The 21,795-nt window shown below is 37.8% G+C and overlaps 1 protein-coding gene across 3 annotated transcripts in view; it reads right to left on the reverse strand.

Moving 5' to 3' along the window:
• Positions 1 to 21,497, reverse strand: part of NEDD9 (neural precursor cell expressed, developmentally down-regulated 9) — a 300,815-nt gene extending 279,318 nt beyond the window's left edge. For all 3 annotated transcript variants that reach the window (XM_061195717.1, XM_061195716.1, XM_061195715.1), the window contains exon 1: positions 21,344 to 21,497. The gene's annotated coding sequence lies outside the window, so the exon portion shown is untranslated. The remainder of the gene's footprint in view (positions 1 to 21,343) is intronic.
• Positions 21,498 to 21,795: the final 298 nt, after the last annotated feature.

Here is a 21,795-nt window from a genome sequence, read left to right on the forward strand (position 1 = left end):
TAAAAGTATGAAATTAGAACACTCCCTGACACCATACACAAAAATAAACTCAAAATGGATTAAAGACCTAAGTGTAAGGCCAGACACTATCAAACTCTTAGAGGAAAACATAGGCAGAACACTCTATGACATAAATCACAGCAAGATCCTTTTTGACCCAGCTCCTAGAGAAATGGAAATAAAAACAAAAATAAACAAATGGGACCTAATGAAACTTAAAAGCTTTTGCACAGCAAAGGAAACCATAAACAAGACCAAAAGACAACCCTCAGAATGGGAGAAAATATTTGCAAATGAAGCAACGGACAAAGGATTAATCTCCAAGATTTACAAGCAGCTCATGCAGCTCAATAACAAAAAAACGAACAACCCAATCCAAAAATGGGCAGAAGACCTAAATAGACATTTCTCCAAAGAAGATATACAGATTGCCAACAGACACATGAAAGAATGCTCAACATCATTAATCATTAGAGAAATGCAAATCAAAACTACAATGAGGTATCACCTCACACCGGTCAGAATGGCCATCATCAAAAAATCTAGAAACAATAAATGCTGGAGAGGGTGTGGAGAAAAGGGGACACTCTTGCACTGTTGGTGGGAATGTAAATTGATACAGCCACTATGGAGAGCAGTATGGAGGTTCCTTAAAAAACTAAAAATAGAACTACCATACGACCCAGCAATCCCACTACTGGGCATATACACTGAGAAAACCATAATTCAAAAAGAGTCATGTACCAAAATGTTCATTGCAGCTCTATTTACAATAGCCAGGACATGGAAGCAACCTAAGTGTCCATCATCGGATGAATGGATAAAGAAGATGTGGCACATATATACAATGGAATATTACTCAGCCATAAAAAGAAATGAAATGGAGGTATTTGTAATGAGGTGGATGGAGTTAGAGTCTGTCATACAGAGTGAAGTAAGTCAGAAAGAGAAAAACAAATACAGTATGCTAACACATATATATGGAATCTAAGAGGAAAAAAAAGGTCATGAAGAACCTAGTGGCAAGACGGGAATAAAGACACAGACCTACTAGAGAATGGACTTGAGGATATGGGGAGGGGGAGGGGTGAGATGTGACAGGGTGAGAGAGTGTCATGGACATATATACACTACCAAATGTAAAACAGATAGCTAGTGGGAAGCAGCTGCATAGCACAGGGAGATCAGCTCGGTGCTTTGTGACCACCTAGAGGGGTGGGATAGGGAGGGTGGGAGGGAGGGAGATGCAAGAGGGAAGAGATATGCGAACATATGTATATGTATAACTGATTCACTTTGTTATAAAGCAGAAACTAACACACCATTGTAAAGCAATTATACTTCAATAAAGATGTTTAAAAAAAAAAAGTCAATCAATATTACTCATTGTATTGACAGACAAAAGGAACAAAATCATAGGATCTTCTCAATAGATGTGTAAAAAGTACTTGACAAATTTAAAAAACTCTCATGATATTAACAAAAAAATTCTAAGTAAACCAGAAATAGAAGGGAATTTCCTTCACCTGATAAAGGACATTTATGGGGAACTTCCCTGGCGGTCCAGTGGTTAAGACTCCACGTTTCCACTGCAGGGGGCATGGGTTCGACCCCTGGTGGGGAACTAAGATCCCGCATGCTGTGTGGTATGGCCAGAAAAAAAAAAAAAGGATATTTATGAAAACCTTACAGTTAATATAATGCTCAGTGGTGAGAGAATAAGAGTTTTTCCTCTCAGACTGGACACAGGGCAAAGATGTCTCCACTTAATGTTGTAATGGAGGCCCCAACCAGTGGACTAGGGCAAGAAAATGAAGTAAAGAGCGTAATGTGTTTGTATGAAAATTCTAGGGAACCTATAAGCAACTACTAGAACTAATAAGCAAATTTTAAAATGTTGCAAGATACATTGTCAGTATTCTAAAATCAATTGTTCTTTTATAACTTACTGATTTAATGGTAATAAAATTAAAAATTTTCATTTACAATAGCAACTAAAACATAAAAATTTAGAGGTAAATTAAACAAAACATGCAAGACCTCTTCACTAAAAATTACAAAACATTGCTAAGAGAAATTAAGGAAAACCCAAATAAATGGACATATGTACCATGTTAATGGATTAGAAGACGCAAGTAAATCTGAAAAAGAAGAACAAAGTTGGAGGATTTACACTATCTGAATTCAAAATTTACTAAGGCTACATTAATCAAGACAGTGTGATACTGGCATAAGGACTGAGAAACATCAATGGAACAGGATAGAGAGCCCAGAAATAGACTCACACTCGTAAAATCAATTAATTTCCAACAAAGGTACCAAAGCAATACATTGGGGGGCAAGGAAAATCTTTCCAACGAAAGGTACTGGAATAATTAGATATTCAACTGGGAAATGTTTATTCAAAAGGAACCTGGATGTTCTTCAGCATTACTCTTGTTCAATACACTAATCTGATGTGTTGTTCTTTTCTATTTACACATTAGCCTATCAAAGCACTTTTTCCACTATTATAATAATATTCCTACTGCAAAAATGTTATTTTTCTTTTTATAAAAATAACCTTTTTAAGTTTTAAAAGCAATAGTTTTTCACTTATGACAACTCATATGTTAAAGTATAAAGTAAACAAAATTACCCATGATTATACAAGAAAACCAGAAATCACCCAAGTTGACATTTTGGGTTGGTCTTTCTAATCTTCTGTATATAGTGTCATAAAATTGTATATTGCATTTTTAACCTAATATTATTTTGCATGTAATTTTCTTTTTCCAAGACTCTGAGATTTTTTGTTTGCATGTAATACGATGATATTAGCTTTCATTTTAACATCTTTTTATGACACTTGTAATTGCATTTCCTGAAGACATAAATTTTAACTGTAAGCTACATCCAAATTGCACTTCCAACAGACATCTATTTCTGGAGTATCTGCCAAACTCATAAATGACTCTTCTTCCATGGCAATTGTCCATTTCACAATCCCCTATCCAAAATGTAACTGTACTATTGAACAAGCATGACTCAGGGAAGCAATCATGGAACAAATTTTATTTTAAATTTAAACTGTTACTTTAAATTTATTTCATATGTTTAGTTGTTCTCTTGCCCCTGATGAAATTTAGGGCAGGTCACAAAACTGAGCATTTCAAAATTATTTTTAAGTATCCTGTTACAAGAAAAACCACAGAAGCAATCTCTAGGCAGCCAAATTTACAGCAGATAATCTGTTCTAAGGCCACAAGTGATTGTTAAAGTTCTGGCAACCTGAACTAAATGGGCCAATTACGCTCTCACACAGGAATTCCGAAATTAAGTCCAGAGTAAAGTTTGCCTGCAATTGTAGCGCACACTGTGGACTGAAGGCCAGAGAAACGGAGTCTTCAAAGGGAAAGAAGACAGGAGGAAATGCAAAAAGGAGAAGCAGATATGGACCAAGAGCATGTCCTGGATTCTGCCAGCTGTTAATTGCTGGTATCACTTCCTTCCAGAACTCCAGTTGCATTCCTGCCTTTGGGTTCTGTGAAACCCCTCAATCATTGTAATACCCAACTTCTAACTTTTTTTTTGTTGAATCAAGTTTTTGTTAAAGAGGCCCAAATAATACAGAAATGAGTATGGACTATGGGAAGTTTTATCCCTTAAACAACTAACATATTCATGATCAGTATATCCTTTGGCTCTGCCCATGGATGATGGCCTTTCTCTGATCTACTCCCTCCATCTGAGGGTCCATGTTAGCTGTAAACTTGTAGTGTTCCCTGCTCACTCACTAAGATGCTGACTGTAGAGTTACCTAGATCATCTTTGCTCTTTTGAAACATCAATGTCAAACTTTTATGTATAGTTTCCTGATTTGAGAGAGCACATTGTCAGAAAATGCATAGGATTTGATATTCAGTGACTCCTGCAGATGTTTTTAATTCTAATCCCTTTGTGTTGTTCTTAGAAAGGAAATCAAGTTTTATTTGTCTTACTATTATTTCCAAGGTAGTCAATAATTTTAATACTGTGAGAATAAAGCACTTGAGTTTTTTTGGCTTCTGAATGTCAATGAGTTCTGTTTTCAGAAATTTGCCTTAGGTGAAGCATAAATTTACATGACATATTTTTAGTGACTGAGGGAAAATTCACTCACATTGCTAATAAAAAAGTTCCAGTATTACCAATATAATTTGTATTGGTTAGTGTAGCTCTAAGGATATGTCTAGAAAACCAAAGATAGCAGAGAATTAACACAACCCTAAAATGTCCTGATATTAGTTTTTCATCACATGATTTAGAAAATTATCTTTACTATTCATATTGCAGACTCTACCTTGGGTGAAATACTTTTAGCTTAGAAAACCAGTCTGTAGGACACATTAAGTTTTAGAAACTTGGTTTCTTCACACTCTCAAACTATTGTGAAACTTTATTAAATTAAGTGAATCAAACAAAAATTATTCAATAAATATTTAACATTTGCTAGGTGATATGGGTGTTATAGACAAAAAAAAAAAAAAAAAAAAAAAAAAAGACATGTGGCCTTTGCCCTCCTTTACCTGGTAAAGTAGTTGGGAAGAGATACAGAGCAAGAGTAATAAAACAAGACAGTGTAGAGTGATGCGTATGCTGACGTTTAGAAGTTCTGAGATGGGGGAGAGAGAAATGGAAAAAAAAAGTAAACAAAGAAGCTAAGAACAGAGGATACAGAGAGAGAGTATATCTTGCATTTATGACAACTTTTCTGTCATTCCCTCCTTGGGGCTCCACTGAAATGAACTGAAGTTGAAATGGTCAGAGAGAACTTCCTAGAGAGTTGATTTGATTTGGGACCTGAAGGAAGAGACAGGATTTGAAAGGATAAATGGCTAAGTAGACAACATAAGCCAAAGTATGGAGATGAGAATACATTCAGGTTTGCAGAGGAGCAATTAACCTTACTAGCGTTGGAAGCCATAGGAAATAATACTGGGTGAGCATGGTGAAAAAGAGAAGTCAAAGGATTTTAAACATGAAGAACATAGGGAATTGCTGAGCAGAGGGGTACCAGGATGAAAATTGGTTTGGGAGGATTAGTTGGGCAAGGTTATGAAAGGTGCTTGGGAAGGGTGCACACTGGCATCTGGCAAGGTAACCAGGGCGTTGCTGTACTGATCCTTCCATGAGGCAATGAGGGCAGTGTCATCGCAAATAGGAAGGACCAATAAGAGCTTTCCAAAAAAGAAAACTATCTGATCTTGAGCAATCTGAATCAGAGATGATGGTAGAACTTCTTGTCTAAAGGAGTTGGGAGGTATGAGGCTGGAACTTAGGGAAGAGGACAGCAAGGAGAAGTAGATTGACATAGATTTAGTAGTCAATGATATAGAAGCGACAGCTGAAGCCAAGAGAATGAGGGAGGATTCATCAAAGAAGGAATGTGGAGGAGAGAACAGAGAAATGAAAGTTGGGAACCACCCACATTTAGGGCATAGGACAAATAAAATGAGCCAATGCAAGAGGGAACGTGTGGCCTGGGATGTAAGTGAGACTCAGATAGTGTTGCCAGAGAATTAAGGCAGCAGAGTGGTTAAGGAGGAGGACGCTGTCACCAGTGCTGGAAGAAGGTGAAGGAGCGAGAAGATGAGGACTTTAGGAGAAGAGTTAATAGTGATCTGGGACTGGAAACCAGATCACATAGACAAGGGAGGGAAGGAGCTATGAGGTGATGAGCGAGTGGACATGGGCAGAATAATGAAGCAGTTAGGAGGACAGGCTCTGATGGCAACTCTACCTGAATCCTGGCTCCATCCAGACTGGGCAACTTAACACACAGAAGTTGACCTAAGTCTCCATGCACTGGATTGAATAGCATCCCCCCAAATTCATGTCCTTCCCAGAACCTCAGAATGTGACCTTATTTAAAAATAGGGTTGTTGCAGATATAACTAGTAAAGATGAGGTTATACTACAGTAGGGTGGGCCCTTAGTACAATATGACTGATGTCCTTATAAGAAGAGGAAAGGACACAGAAAGAGACACACACAGGGAAGATGACCACGTGAGGATGGAGGCAGAGACTGGAGTTAATATGCAACTGCAAGCCAAGGAAAACTCAGGATGCCTGGCAACACCAGAAGTTAGGAGAAAGGCACAGAACAGATTCTCTCCTAGAAACTTGAGAGTACAGCCCTGCTAACAGGGCTGATTTTGGACTTTGAGACCCCAGAACTGTGAGAAAATACATTTCTGTTGCTTTAAGCCACCCATTTTGTGGTACTTTGTTATGGCAGCTCCAGTAAACTAATATTCTTGGTAATCTCATCCTTAATGTGAGGATACTAACACTCTCCTTATAGGAAGGGTTAGCAGTATAATATGAAAAATGCTTAGCACAGTGTCTGCCCCACTGGAAGAGCTCAGTTATATGTTGTCATATATTATTTTTTTCTTTGAACAATTTGGTGTGGAAGAAAGGAAAAAGTGGTCCTAGAAAAACCATACATATAGTGAGGTAAATGTTATTGTTTCTTTTTACATTTTTATTTTAAACATTTTATCAAGAGGGTACCTCTTTTTTTTTATACAGCAGGTTCTTATTAGTCATCCATTTTATACACATAAGTGTATACATGTCAATCCCAATCGCCCAATTCATCACACCACCATCCCCACGCCCCCACAGCTTTCCCCCTTTGGTGTCCATACGTTTGTTCTCTACATCTGTGCCTCAATTTCTGCCCTGCAAACCGGTTCATCTGTACTATTTTTCTAGGTTCCACATATATGCGTTAATATACGATATTTGTTTTTCTCTTTCTGACTTACTTCACTCTGTATGACAGTCTCTAGATTCATCCGCGTCTCAACAAATGACCTAATTTCGTTGCTTTTTATGGCTGAGTTATATTCCATTGTGTATATGTACCACATCTTCTTTATCCATTCATCTGTCGATGGGCATTTAGGTTGCTTCCATGACCCGGCTATTGTAAATAGTGCTGCAATGAACATTGGGGTGCATGTGTCTTTTTGAATTATGGTTTTCTCTGGGTATATGCCCAGTAGTGGGATTGCTGGGTCATATGGTAATTCTATTTTTAGTCTTTTAAGGAACCTCCATACTGTTCTCCATATTGGCTGTATCAATTTACATTCTCACCAACAGTGTAAGAGGGTTCCGTTTTCTCCACACCCTCTCCAGCATTTGCTGTTTGTAGATTTTCTGATGATGCCCATTCTAACTGGTGTGAGGTGATACCTCATTGTAGTTTTGATTTGCATTTCACTAATAATTAGTGAGGTTGAGCAGCTTTTCATGTGTTTCTTGGCCATCTGTATGTCTTCTTTGGAGAAATGTCTATTTAGGTCTTCTGCCCATTTTTGGATTGGGTTGTTTGTTTCTTTAATATTGAGCTGCATGAGCTGTTCATATATTTGGGAGATTAATCCTTTGTCCATTGATTTGTTTCCAAATATTTTCTCCCATTCTCAGGGTTGTCTTTTCGTCTTGTTTATGGTTTCCTTTGCTGTGCGAAAGCTTTTAAGTTTCATTAGGTCCCATTTGTTTATTTTTGTTTTTATTTCCATTACTCTAGGAGGTGGATCAAAAAAGATCTTGTGATTTATGTCAATGAGTGTTCTTCCTATGTTTTCCTCTAAGAGTTTTATAGTGTCCGGTCTTACGTTTAGATCTCTCATCCATTTTGAGTTTATTTTTGTGTTGGTGTTAGGGAGTGTTCTAATTTTATTCTTTTACATGTAGCTGTCCAGTTTTCCCAGCACCACTTATTGAAGAGACTGTGTTTTCTCCATTGTATATCCTTGTCTCTTTTGTCATAGATTAGTTGACCATAGGTGCGTGGGTTTATCTCTGGGCTTTCTATCTTGTTCCATTGATCTATGTTTCTGTTTTTGTGCCAGTACCATATTGTCTTGATTACTGTAGCTTTGTAGTATAGTCTGAAGTCAAGGAGTCTGATTCCTCCAGCTCCGTTTTTGTCCCTCAAGACTGCTTTGGCTATTCGGGGTCTTTTGTGTCTCCAAACAAATTTTAAGATTTTTTGTTCTAGTTCTGTAAAAAATGCCGTTGGTAATTTGATAGGGATTGCATTGAATCTGTAGATTGCTTTGGGTAGTATAGTCATTTTCACAATATTGATTCTTCCAATCCAAGAACATGGTATATCTCTCCATCTGTTGGTATCATCTTTAATTTCTTTCATCAGTGTCTTATAGTTTTCTGCATACAGGTCTTTTGTTTCCTTAGGTAGGTCTGTTCCTAGGTATTTTATTCTTTTTGTTGCAATGGTAAATGGGAGTGTTTCCTTAATTTCTCTGTCAGATTTTTCATCATTAGTGTATAGGAATGCAAGAGATTTCTGTGCATTAATTTTGTATCCTGCAACTTTACCAAATTCATTGATTAGCTCTAGTAGTTTTCTGGTGGCATCTTTAGGATTCTCTATGTATAGTATCATGTCATCTGCAAACAGTGACAGTTTTACTTCTTCTTTTCCAATCTGTATTCCTTTTATTTCTTTTTCTTCTCTGATTGCCGTGGCTAGGACTTCCAAAACTATGTTGAATAATAGTGGTGAGAGTGGACATCCTTGTCTTGTTCCTGATCTTACAGGAAATGCTTTCAGTTTTTCTCCATTGAGAACGATGTTTGCTGTGGGTTTGTCATATATGGCCTTTATTATGTTGAGGTAGCTTCCCTCTGTGCCCACTTTCTGGAGAGTTTTTCTCATAAATGGGTGTTGAATTTTGTCAAAAGCTTTTTCTGCATCTATTGAGATGATCATATGGTTTTTATTCTTCAATTTGTTAATATAGTGTATCACATTGTTTGATTTGCGTATATTGAAGAACCCTTGCATCCCTGGGATAAATCCCAGTTGATCATGGTGTATGATCCTTTTAATGTACTGTTGAATTCTGTTTGCTAGTATTTTGTTGAGGATTTTTGCATCTATATTCATGACTGATATTGGTCTGTAATTTTCTTTTTCTGTAGTATCTTTGTCTGGTTTTGGTATCAGGGTGATGGTGGCCTCATAGAATGAGTTTGGGAGTGTTCCTTTCTCTGCAATTTTTTGCAAGAGTTTGAGAAGGATAGGTGTTAGCTCTTTTCTAAATGTTTGATAGAATTCACCTGTGAAGCCATCTGGTCCTGGACTTTTGTTTGTTGGAAGATTTTTAATCCCAGTTTCAATTTCATTACTTGTGATTGGTCTGTTCATATTTTCTATTTCTTCCTGGTTCAGTCTTGGAAGGTTATACCTTTCTAAGAATTTGTCCATTTCTTCCAGGTTGTCCATTTTATTGGCATAGAGTTGCTTGTAGTAGTCTCTTAGGATGCTTTGTATTTCTGCGGTGTCTGCTGTAACTTCTCCTTTTTCATTTCTAATTTTATTGATTTGAGTCCTCTCCCTCTTTTTCTTGATGAGTCTGGCTAATGGTTTATCAATTTTGTTTATCTTCTCAAAGAACCAGCTTTTAGTTTTATTGATCTTTGCTATTGTTTTCTTTGTTTCTATTTCATTTATTTCTGCTCTGATCTTTATGATTTCTTTCCTTCTGCTAACTTTGGGTTTTATTTGTTCTTCTTTCTCTAGTTCCTTTAGGTGTAAGGTTAGAGTGTTTATTTGAGATTTTTCTTGTTTCTTGAGGTAGGCTTGTATAGCTATAAACTTCCCTCTTAAAACTGCTTTTGCTGCATCCCATAGGTTTTGGATCGTCATGTTTTCATTGTCATTTGTCTCTAGGTATTTTTTGATTTCCTCTTTGATTTCTTCAGTGATCTCTTGGTTATTTAGTAACGTATTGTTTAGCCTCCAAGTATTTGTGTTTTTTACTTTTTTCCCCCTGTAATTCATTTCTTATCTCATAGCATTGTGGTCAGAGAAGATGCCTTATATGATTTCAATTTTCTTAAATTTACTGAGGCTTGATTTGTGACCCAAGATGTGATCTATCCTGGAGAATGTTCCATGTGCAATTGAGAAGAAAGTGTAATCTGCTGTTTTTGGATGGAATGTCCTATAAATATCAATTAAATCTATCTGGTCTACTGTGTCATTTAAAGCTTCTGTTTCCTTATTAATTTTCTGTCTGAATGATCTGTCCATTGGTGTAAGTGAGGTGTTAATGTCCCCCACTATTATTGTGTTACTGTTGATTTCCTTTTTTATAGCTGTTAGCAGTTGCCTTATGTATTGAGGTGTTCCCATGGTGGGTGCATATATATTTATAATTGTTATATCTTCTTGGATTGACCCCTTGATCATTATGTAGTGTCCTTCCTTGTCTCTTGTAACATTCTTTATTTGAAAGTCTATTTTATCTGATATGAGTATTGCTACTCCAGCTTTCTTTTGATTTCTATTTGCATGGAATATCTTTTTCCATCCCCACACTTTCAGTCTGTATGTGTCCCTAGGTCTGAAGTGGGTCTCCTGTAGACAGCATATATATGGGTCTTGTTTTTGCATCCATTCAGTGAGCTTGTGTCTTTTGGTTGGAGCATTTAATCCATTCACATTTAAGGTAATTATCAATATGTATGTTCCTATGACCATTTTCTTAATTGTTTTGGGTTTGTTTTTGTAGGTCCTTTTCTTCTCTTGTGTTTCCCACTTAGAGAAGTTCCTTTAGCATTTGTTGTAGAGCTGGTTTGGTGGTGCTGAATTCTCTTAGCTTTTGCTTGTCTGTAAAGCTTTTGATTTCTCCATCGAATCTGAATGAGATCCTTGCTGGGTAGAGTAATCTTGGTTGTAGGTTCCTCCCTTTCATCACTTTAAGTATATCATGCCACTCCCTTCTGGCTTGTAGAGTTTCTGCTGAGAAATCAGCTTTTAACCTTATGGGAGTTCCCTTGTATATTATTTGTCATTTTTCCCTTGCTGCTTTCAAAAATTTTTCTTTGTCTTTAATTTTTGCCAATTTGATTACTATGTGTCTCGGCATGTTTCTCCTTGGGTTTATCCTGTATGGGACTCTCTGTGCTTCCTGGATTTGGGTGGCTATTTCCTTTCCCGTGTTAGGGAAGTTTTCAACTATAATCTCTTTAAATATTTTCTCGGGTCCTTTCTCTCTCTCTTCTCCTTCTGGGACCCCTATAACGTGAATGTTGTTGTGTTTAATGTTGTCCCAGAGGTCTCTTAGGCTGTCTTCATTTCTTTTCATTCTTTTTTCTTTATTTTGTTCCGCGGCAGTGAATTCCACCATTCTGTCTTCCAGGTCACTTATCCGTTCTTCTGCCTCAGTTATTCTGCTATTGATTCCTTCTAGTGTAGTTTTCATTTCAGTTATTGTATTGTTCATCTCTGTTTGTTTGTTCTTTAATTCTTCTAGGTCTTTGTTAAACATTTCTTGCATCTTCTTGATCTTTACCTCCATTCTTTTTCCGAGGTTCTGAATCATCTTCACTACCATTATCCTGAATTCTTTTTCTGGAAGGTTGCCTATCTCCACTTCATTTAGTTGTTTTTCTGGGGTTTTATCTTGTTCCTTCATCTGGTACATAGCCCTCTGCCTTTTTATCTTGTCTATCTTTCTGTGAATGTGGTTTTTGTTTCACAGGCTGCAGGACTGTAGTTCTTCTTGCTTCTGTTGTCTGCCCTCTGGTGGATGAAGCTAAGAGGCTTGTGCAACTTTCCTGATGGGAGGGACTGGTGGTAGGCAGAGCTCAGTAAAACTTTAATCTGCTTGACTGCTGATGGGTGGGGCTGGGTTCCCTCCCTGTTGGTTGTTTGGCCTGAGGCAACCCAACACTGGAGCCTACCTGGGCTCTTTGGTAGGGCTAATGGCAAACTCTGGGAGGGCTCACGCCAAGAAGTACTTCCCAGAACTTCTGCTGCCAGTGTCCTTGTCCCCTCGGTGAGACACAGCCACCCCCCACCTCTGCAGGAGACCCTCCAACACTAGCAGGTAGGTCTGATTCAGTCTCCCCTGGGGTCAGTGCTCCTTCCCCTGGGTCCCGATGCGCACACTACTTTGTGTGTGCCCTCCAAGAGTGGAGTCTCTGTTTCCCCCAGTCCTGTCTAAGTCCTGCAATCAAATCCCAGTAGCCTTCAAAGTCTTTTTCTCTAGGAATTCCTCCTCCCATTGCCGGACGCCCAGGTTAGGAAGCCTGAGGTGGGGCTCAGAGCCTTCACTCCAGTGGGTGGACTTCTGTGGTATAAGTGTTCTCCAGTCTGTGAGTCACCCACCCAGCAGTTACTGGATTTGATTTTACTGTGATTGCACCACTCCTACCGTCTCATTGTGGCTTCTCCTTTGTCTTTGGATGTGGGGTATCTTTTTTGGTGAGTTCCAGTGTCTTCCTGTCGATGATTGTCCAGCAGCTAGTTGTGATTCTGGTGTTCTCACAAGAGGGAGTGACAGCATGTCCTTCTACTCCGCCATCTCGGTTCAGGGCCAATTGTTTCTTTTTAAATAGTAGTTATGTGTGCATATTTAAACACAGAAAATAAATAAAATCTCCAGAGAGAGGAATAGACTAAAGAATTTGGAGATAATATATATCTTCATCAAAGACCAAATCCAGGGCAAATGAAAGATTTCATGAGATGTGACTATAAAGTAATAGATTGCATGTTTTAATGACTTACTACCATTTATAGTTCCAAAATGATATTATTCTTCAGAGAAGACACTCTGGAAGGTAGATTGTTATTCTAATGGCGTTGCCATTACTTCAAATACATTTCAATTTTCTTCCAAACCAAGTAGTTCCAAACTACACAAAGGTTTCACCACTCATGACACACCTCACTTTTACTCAAAAGACGTTTCTTGCCAGGCTGGCCACTCAACTGACATTACACCAAGCAACTTCTGACTATTTCCAAATGCCAAGTCCACCCGTAAATTATAAACATTAGCACCATTGAGGGCATTTTTTAGAAGTGTGCCAAATATTTATCAAAGTAGTCTTAAATACCCAAATGTGAAAGAAAACATTCTGATTTCAAATAGAGTATCTATCTTGTTGGCATATATGCTTGATGACTTCAAACCAGGCAAGGCTTTTGACAAAAGTTTTCTTAAGTACATATTATAGATCAATTTTTTCCCAGATACTTCAACAGTTAAGCCCTAACTGGCTACTCACTGAAGCAATCATGGTATCTTTACTGGTGAATTTCCAACTGAGGTCCACTCAGCAATTTCTAAGTACATTTAAATACATGGCTTTATTTTTTCCTCCTTATTTCTTATACCTCAATATGCATGAGAAGGAAATGGCCTTGTTTTTCAAAGGCTTACAAAGAACAGAAAGGAATAAACTATGATTTCAAAATGCCTAATAATCTATTCACATCATGTTCAGAGTTTCAGAAAGGAAGAAGGACAAGCAAAGGGAAAAAGGGTCATCTTTAACTTGCCCCCACTTTAACTTTCCCAGAAATTACAGACAGAAAGAAAAAAAGATCATTAACAAAACGTCACTTTGCTTAAGACAGAAACAGACTCATAGACCTAGAGAACGAATTTACGGTTACTGTGGGGAAAGGTTGGGGGAGGGATAGATTGGGAGTTTGGGATTGACATGTACGCACTGCTATATTAAAGATAAAATGCCTTTCCATGAAAAAAAAAGTCACTTTGCTTAAAATGAGATCTTTTTAAATGGGACTCTTAGTTCACATGAAACACAAATTTTTCACTGTCTCATCTTCACCTTGGAGTAAATTAAGTTCTTTATTCATCCTTCTATTGCATTCTGTGTCATATTTCACAGTGAAATACTAACCTGCACTTTATTTGAGCTTGGAAATCCACCACAAATATAAGAAGGTTGAAATAAAAGAGGAGGCTCCCTTGGAGGCCAGACTCTGAGAAGCAAGAAATGCACCCTGGTTGCAGAAAGGAAGTTGCATTTTGTTGTACAACTTGTTGGTTACGCAGAACTCTTGGCCTAATCATGAGAGATGACATCTGTTCAACAATTGCACAACTTACTCCTCACTCAATCAACATCTGTTAATTTGATTTGATTTATTTATTTTTTTAATTTATTTTTGGCTGCGTTGGGTCTTCGTTGCTGCGTGCGGGCTTTCTCTAGTTGCAGTGAGTGGGGGCTGCTCTTCGTTGCGGTGCGCGGGCTTCTCATTGTGGTGCCTTCTCTTGTTGTGGAGCACGGGCTCTAGGCTTGCGGGCTCAGTAGTTGTGGCACACGGGATTAGTTGCTCCACAGCATATAGGATCTTCCTGGACCAGGGCTCGAACCCGTGTCCCCTGCATTGGCAGGCGGACTCTTAACCACTGCGCCACCAGGGAAGCCCCTGTTAATTTGATTTTAAGACACAGTCTTCCATTCCTTTGGTCATCAAGAGTGATGGAGAAACTAAGAGAAGAAGCCAAGTGCCCTACTTGATACAACCTTTTCCCCAACTTAGAACTGGGTCACATGACCTTGGCTATGAAGAAGGCTCTAATTCAGCCTATCTTATTCTTATAATACCCTCAGCACTTATGGAATATATATATATATATATATATATATATATATATATATATATGGTGAATATATATGTCTGTAACTGAGTACACACAGTGTATTACATATATAAATATATACATATATGTAATATATTTACTGACTACATACATATATTATGTAACATATATAAAATATATAATATATATTATTCCTGCAATATACAATACATATATGTATATTATTATACATATTACTATATGTTACATATAATACATATTAAAATAATATTATTGTATACTATATACATGTATAGTAACACATATGCATTACATTCTACATGTATACATATTAAGCATACATTTACATATATATAATTATACAATGTTAGTGTATACTCAGTCACAGGTTGTTGTTAACTGTGTTCTATTGTTTCTAATGCATGTTTTATTCTCTTAAACCAATGCTAAGGTCTTTAAGGGAAGGAACAGTGTTTTTCTTATTTTTTAACACATATGATTAGTATAATGAAAGAAAAGTGATGAAAATTATTAACTTCAGTTCAAACTTATACTTTTACAGTGGGCCAGATGTTCTCATTTTATTCCCAGTTACCCCAGATATTTACTATCCAGGTAGATCCCAGGGGAACCGCAACAGGGCTGCAGCTCTCATGCAACACCAGCAAGAAATAAGATTTGTTGTTTAAACCAATGAGATTTTAAGTTTCTTTGTTATGTAGCATGGTCTAGTGAAACCTAAGGTATAGCCTAAAGCAGATCTAGTGGACAAAAATAAGTAAGATTATAGAAGACCTTTAGTAACGTAATAAATATGGTAGATCTTATTCATATAGACCACACTATTCCCTAAAAACAGAGAATACACCTTCTTTAATTGTGTACTCACTTCCCCAAATTAACCATATACTGGCCTACAAAGAAAACATCAGTAAATCCCTCAAAGTGGAAATGGTATAAATAACATTCTTTGGCTACACAGTAATTAAACTATGAACTGCTAACAAATATAGAACCGCCTCCCTTTGAAAGTTGAAAGTTAAAAAAGAATCTCTCTTTTAAATAACTTCAAAGTAGAAATCAAAAGTAAGATGGCAGAATTTCTAGAAGATAACAACAGAAAATGTTAATAGAACATCATGTATCAAAAGCTACAGGATACAACCTAAGCAATGCTCAGGGCAAATTCAAAGTTAAATACTTACATTAAGAAACAAGAAAAAATATAAAGAAATGAATCAAGCAGCTAACATAAAATTTATAGAAAATAACAAAACAATCCAAAGAAAAGCAGAAGAAACTAACTGATAATGATAAAAGAAAAAAAGTGAAATAATATACAGAAACACAGAGAACTGATAAATACATCTAAGAGCTGATTAATTGGAAAAAATATAAAATGATTAGCAAATATAATTAAGATAAAATTAGAGAATGTGTAAGTTTGCAAAATAAGCAACGTGTTGGAGAAGTTAAAAGATTTACAAGAGGTATTGATTAACACTGCAAATTACTTTAAAAAATTGTATCAGATAGACAAAAATAGGTCAAATGAAAAAATTACAGAAAGAAATCAGGAAGAGAAAAAATATTGAAATGGATAAATTGCCATAGGAAAACAACACTACCTAGAAAAAAATTGACAAAGAGCTGCTTCCCTAAAGCATCGACAGCAGTTTTACAGTTGAATTTCACCAAACACCGAAGGAAAAGAAAAATCCAAATAAGGACAGCTTCTAAATATTTTGTATAAAGCCAACACAACGTTAATTAGCAAAAATAAAAAATAAAAATAAAAACCACAAACTAAATTAAACACAATTCTAAAGAGAAACGTACAGATCAATCTCACTCACAATACTGATGACATAATTCTAATAAAAGATTAAGACATGGAATTAAGTAGCATATTGAAAGAATGAGAGATCATGACTAAGTGGCATTAACTCCAGAAACTCAAAGAAAATGTATTAGGAAAATTTTAATATAATCCTCATATATTTAGGACCAAAGGAAGAATCACATTGTCATATCCATAGATGCTAAAAAGAGACATATTCAACAACTTTTCAAAATCAAATTTCTTAATAAAATAAAACATTAAAATATCTCAACATCCCCTAAATTTATTTATAAATGTAACACGATTTCAGTGAAAATATAACCAGTAATATTTTTAGAATTAGGAAGCTGATTTTAAAGTTCTTCCAGAATAATACACATTCAAGATTAATCAGGAAAAAAAATTGAAAAATGAATAGAAAAGGAGGACCTAACTTAGAAGAACCTGAAGCATATTGTACAGTTAAAGAAAATAAAAATAGTGTGGTGCTGACACATGAATAGATAGATAGGACAAAAATGAAAGTCCAGAAATAAATCCAAGTATACATAGAAATTTTGAACATGATATAGCTGGTGTTTTAGGTCAGTGGGAAAATGATGGATTTTTCAATAAATGTCTTGGGACAACTCAGTTGCCATCTGGAAAAACAAAATTAGGTCTCTACCAAACATTTTACATTAAAAAAATTCCAAGTGGACCAAAGGTGTAAACAAAGACACCCATAAAATTTTTAGAAAAGATATGAGACTTAAAAAAATCAAATCTGAGAAGGGAAGACATTTTAAAGCATGGTGGAAGACTTAGATACCATAAAAGAAAAGGCTGACAATGTAAGTATCAGAAATTTCTACATGATCAAAGAGTTTTGTTAAAGCTAAAAGGCTACTGACAAACTGAAAAAGATGTATACAGTACATATCACAAATGGTTAATTTGTTAAATATTTAAAAGCTCCTACATGTAAGTTTTTAAAAGATAAATTACCCAAAAGAAAAATGGGCAGAAGTGCCTAGAAAAGGCAATCCATATGTTCCTTCACACACACATAAAATGTGTCACCTCACTTAAAATCAGAAAATCGCTAATAAAATACAGTGAAATACCATTTTCACCATTTCGTTCTTGGCATACAATGTTTTATGATGTTTAGCTCAACAATTAAGTACTTTAAGAATTGGGTTTAGTGTGGATTATGCATCATGAATCTACAAGAGACATTTAATCAACACACTATTTTATGTGTTTTATATTTGGCCTTCCATCCATAATATGACCGGACTGGATGCAGGGTAATTTCAGACACTGGTTTTTAGGGGGGAAACTGAGTCTCCTGTGTTGCCAAATGCAGGATTTTGTATGCGTGTGATTTTAGCAGAGTCCTTCTTTACACTCACATTCAGGCCTCAAAGAATGAATTCTTAGAGTTCAAATGTCGTGTATTATCTCTTTTAAAGACTTAGGATAATACACAAGGAGCTACACGGCGGTGGGGAGTGGGCTGGGCAGCATCTGGCAGAAATTGGAAGGTAGGTGGTTTGTATGCACAGGTGGAGGGAAAACAACAAGGATGAGGTGGAAAATGGAGCTAGAGGCACGGGCAGGTACCTGCCTGTCCTTCCATCTCAAACATGCTCCTAACCCTCCATGACTGTGGGTGGACGTCATTTCCCACTGCCAATATGGAGCATCTCTCTGCTCTTTTCTGGACAGGGCTGGACCCCTCAGCAGCCCCATAATGGTGACCTGGCACCCTAGGTATGCCATATGTTACTGCAGAGACAAAATAGGACATACCTTGTTTTTCTGATTTACTGTGATAGAAATGTCTCTTGACTCTTAACAGGTGTTCTGAGAAACATTTCAACAAGTAAATTTCAGTGCAGTGCCTATTTTAAAATAATATGCACGACCATTTCTTCCTCTTATTTCTGTCACTTCTTCCAACAGAATTTTATATTCTTCTTCAAAAAACCAACAGTGTTTTTGTTTTGTGTGTGTGTGTGTGTGTGTGTGTGTGTCCGTATAAGAACAAGATACAAGATTTGGGCAGAAGTGAGGTTTTGTGTACAGATCTTGAAAAAAAAAAGTAGTCTAATAGTGTTATAAAATTTAACACTATTAAATTAGTGTTATGAAATTTCAACCCATCCTTGTGAAAATTAAATGAGCTAATATGTTGTACTTGACACAAGGTCTGGCAGGAGGAAGGAGCTATGTGTTGATTATTACTATTAGTTAAATGATGCCAAAAATCTGAAGAGGTACCATTATTATTCCCATTTTAAAGCTAGTAAGTGATGCAGCCCGTGTTCAAACCATATTTTCCAGATAATGAATCTTTTAAACCTGCCCCATCAATCAGAGTTTGGAGCTGCTGAAATGTGTCGCGAGATGAAATTAGGTTGCCTATGTAATGTGACTCTGTGATGTAGTACCGTACAGCGAGAAAGGAAGATAATAAAGGAGAAAGATGTCCTCATAGTTAATGTTTTTCTCAAAGGATCAATATCATTTTATATTCTAATTGACTTTAAAAGCTTTCTTCTGGGCCCTCTCTGGACAATTAATAGGATTCCTAAGACTTATGGGTGTTCCCTTACTTGTGTGTAAGAAATACACCAGGAACTCTTTGTGAATTGTTATTTATTTCACATGCAAGGGCACGGGGCTAAAAGAGACCTCTAGGATTTATTTGGGGTGTTCCCTGATTTCTGGCAGGAATGTGACTAAACCATTCCTTGACCGGTGTATTAACTCAATACTGAAAATCTGCAAGGAAAGAAACTACACAACTTCCACCTGCATTAATTCAGTTTTGGGTTTCATAACCTTGGCCATTGAGAAATGTTCAATTCACTTAAGAGTATACGCTTCCAACATATCATTATGTTTATCATTAGCTTTATCAAGGCAAACACAAGTTGAATGCAAGGTATTAGCCTAGAGAGCTGAGACCTTATGAATCTTCAAATCCTATAGATAATGCCTAGCACAGAACATTATTATAGATAACAGATGCCAAATAAATGCTTACTGAATTGAGCTGAATAGCAAGGGAAACGTTGTCTGGTTATCAAAGTGCATTATCGATTTGGGCCTTCCTTGCTGTGTCTTACTTTCTCATTTCCAGAAATGAACACTTAGGTTCCATTAAAAAAATTATGTGAAACAAGAAAAATGCTGACTTTTCTATGAAGTTTATTCAATTATTCATTCAACAAATATTTGATGAACACCATGTGCTAGGCACTGTCCCAGGTTCTGAATATTTTAAATGCATGCTACCATGTTTTAAACAGTAGTGTGTAACAATAAGAACCCCACTGATTCCGTGTAAACTAACTAAAAGTTCCTGATGTGAGAGTTTAATGAGCTGCTGCTTAGAGAGTTTGATATGAACCCTTCATTGAATGTAGTCATATTCTCTAATACCTCTAATCATATAATATCAAATCTCTTATTGGTAATCATTAGGTAACCTCCATCTCCCCATCCAGAACCTTAAAGGTATGGAGTTGATAGTGAGGTAAGGAAGATGGTGTGGCTCCTGGAAAGAAGGAACAGACTAGGAATTCAGAAACTGGGCTGTGAAGTGGTGTCACCTCTGTAAGGCACGTAATTCTGCAGAATCAGTTTCCCCTATCTGTAAAATAAAGTGAATTGGCAAAGTGGTAAAGCCTCTTTTAAGTCTGCCTATTTTATAATCTTAAATTAAGATCTCATTAATTCTAAATCCTTAGAAGACGATAACTCCACATTATGAGTTTTGGCTCAGTTCTTATTAGTGATGCAGACTCTTCCCTTTCCTCCTGTGTTGTGACATCAAACAGACAATACATATGCCAACTAAAAATTGTTTTCTGCCTTCTGGTTCTATAAGAATGAAGTCAGTAGCCACTGCAGTCGCTAACCTTCCCCACACCCTGAAAGGAGTTCAGGGTGGAGATCAGGAATGAGGCCCTCTGTGCTCCAGGAAAAACTGGCAGAACAGGTCTTCAGTTAGGTATTTTCAGGAGAAGATTTTATGAGCCCAATTTCTTGCATCTTCTCATATCTAGAAAAGCACTAAAATCATTAACAGAGATACCTGCTCCTTGTGACTAGCACCAACCTACTTGTGACCAGCAGCAACCTTCTGCCAAAATGTGTGCTTAAGGGCACATACGCCGCCTTCACCAAAGTCACGTATATACTGGCCTCCTCCGCACTTCGTCAGAGCAGCTGCTCAGAGCTACCTGAAAGGCTGTATCCCCGGCTACAGCCCTCGTTCTGCCCCAAATAAAACTTAACTCACACCTCTCGCGCAGTACATTTTTTCAGTTGACACATACATACGTATATAAATATACATACGTATATTTTAAGGTGGTCACCAAGAACACGCTTTACAGGTGATCCAACCCTGCTGCGTTTTGCCCAAAGTACTTGATGATTTAGCTACAGCATGAACTTCGGCGTCCTTTGCAGATTTTCTTTTCAGACAGTAAAGAGGTTGAAAAAGGATGGGGAGAGGCGGCTGACTGGTGCATATGTTGTTATTGCCAAAACTTAATTCTTATTTTTCAAGATAAAAGGTTTCAGACTTAAAGGAGGAGTTCACTTTGTTGTGGCTGAATTTTAGACAGTTCCTCGGGCTAACGGTGGATGTGGAGAAAGGCAGCAAACCACGGGAAGAGAGGTCTAGTTTAAGTCCTGAGCTGGGCGGGGGGGAGATAACGGAGACTTTTACAATTTAGGTAAAGAGAGTACTGCAACGAAAAAAGAGCTAGCCCCGAGGGTGACCTTGAGGTGTAGGACACCTGCCCAGCCCCGGGACTGCAGGTGATTTCAGATGCCGGAACCACGGGAGGCCCAGGTTCTTGCTGTGGGTAGGACTGGATGAATCGTAAAGTGGGTCTGTTTCTGCTTTAATGGCTTTCGGATATATTCTGCAAGTAGTGACCTACCCAGGTCATCTGACTCACACCCCCCCCAAAATACTCAAAAAACCCCAAACCCACAAACTGACAAATCTAAAATGTTGAGATATTTACACTTGTTAGAAAAAGTTGTACTCAAACCTTTTTTTCCAACGTATTTCATTCGAAGCCAAAGATGTGAACTGTCACAGCATCCACCTGACGGAGTGTGGCACCTCGCTCCCCGCCACGCAGGGTCGGGACTGCAGCTCAGCCTGGAGCTCCAGCACCGCCTGGATTCTCCCAGGGCGCGCGCCCGGGGCCGGGGGGTCGGGGGGCCGGGGGGCCGGGGGGCCGGGGGCAGGGAGGGCGTGGAGCTGGTTCCCCTGGAGCGCCCAGTCAGCAGCGAGGCCCGGCGGTGGCGCTAGTGACGTAGGCCGCGCTTCCCTCCGCCCCACTGCGGGCCGAGGCTCAGCCCCGTCAGCCTCGCGAGCTCGCGCGCGCGAGAAGCAGGAGGAGGAGGGCTTTGGGGCCGGCCGGCTGTCGGAGGGCGACGGGTCGCGGGAAGGGGGAGAGTGAGCATGCGCAGCAGCTCCGGGGAGGGCGGGGGAGGT

This window comes from Eubalaena glacialis, chromosome 7 (assembly GCF_028564815.1).
Source record: "Eubalaena glacialis isolate mEubGla1 chromosome 7, mEubGla1.1.hap2.+ XY, whole genome shotgun sequence".
Classification (NCBI taxonomy): Eukaryota; Metazoa; Chordata; class Mammalia; order Artiodactyla; family Balaenidae; genus Eubalaena; species Eubalaena glacialis.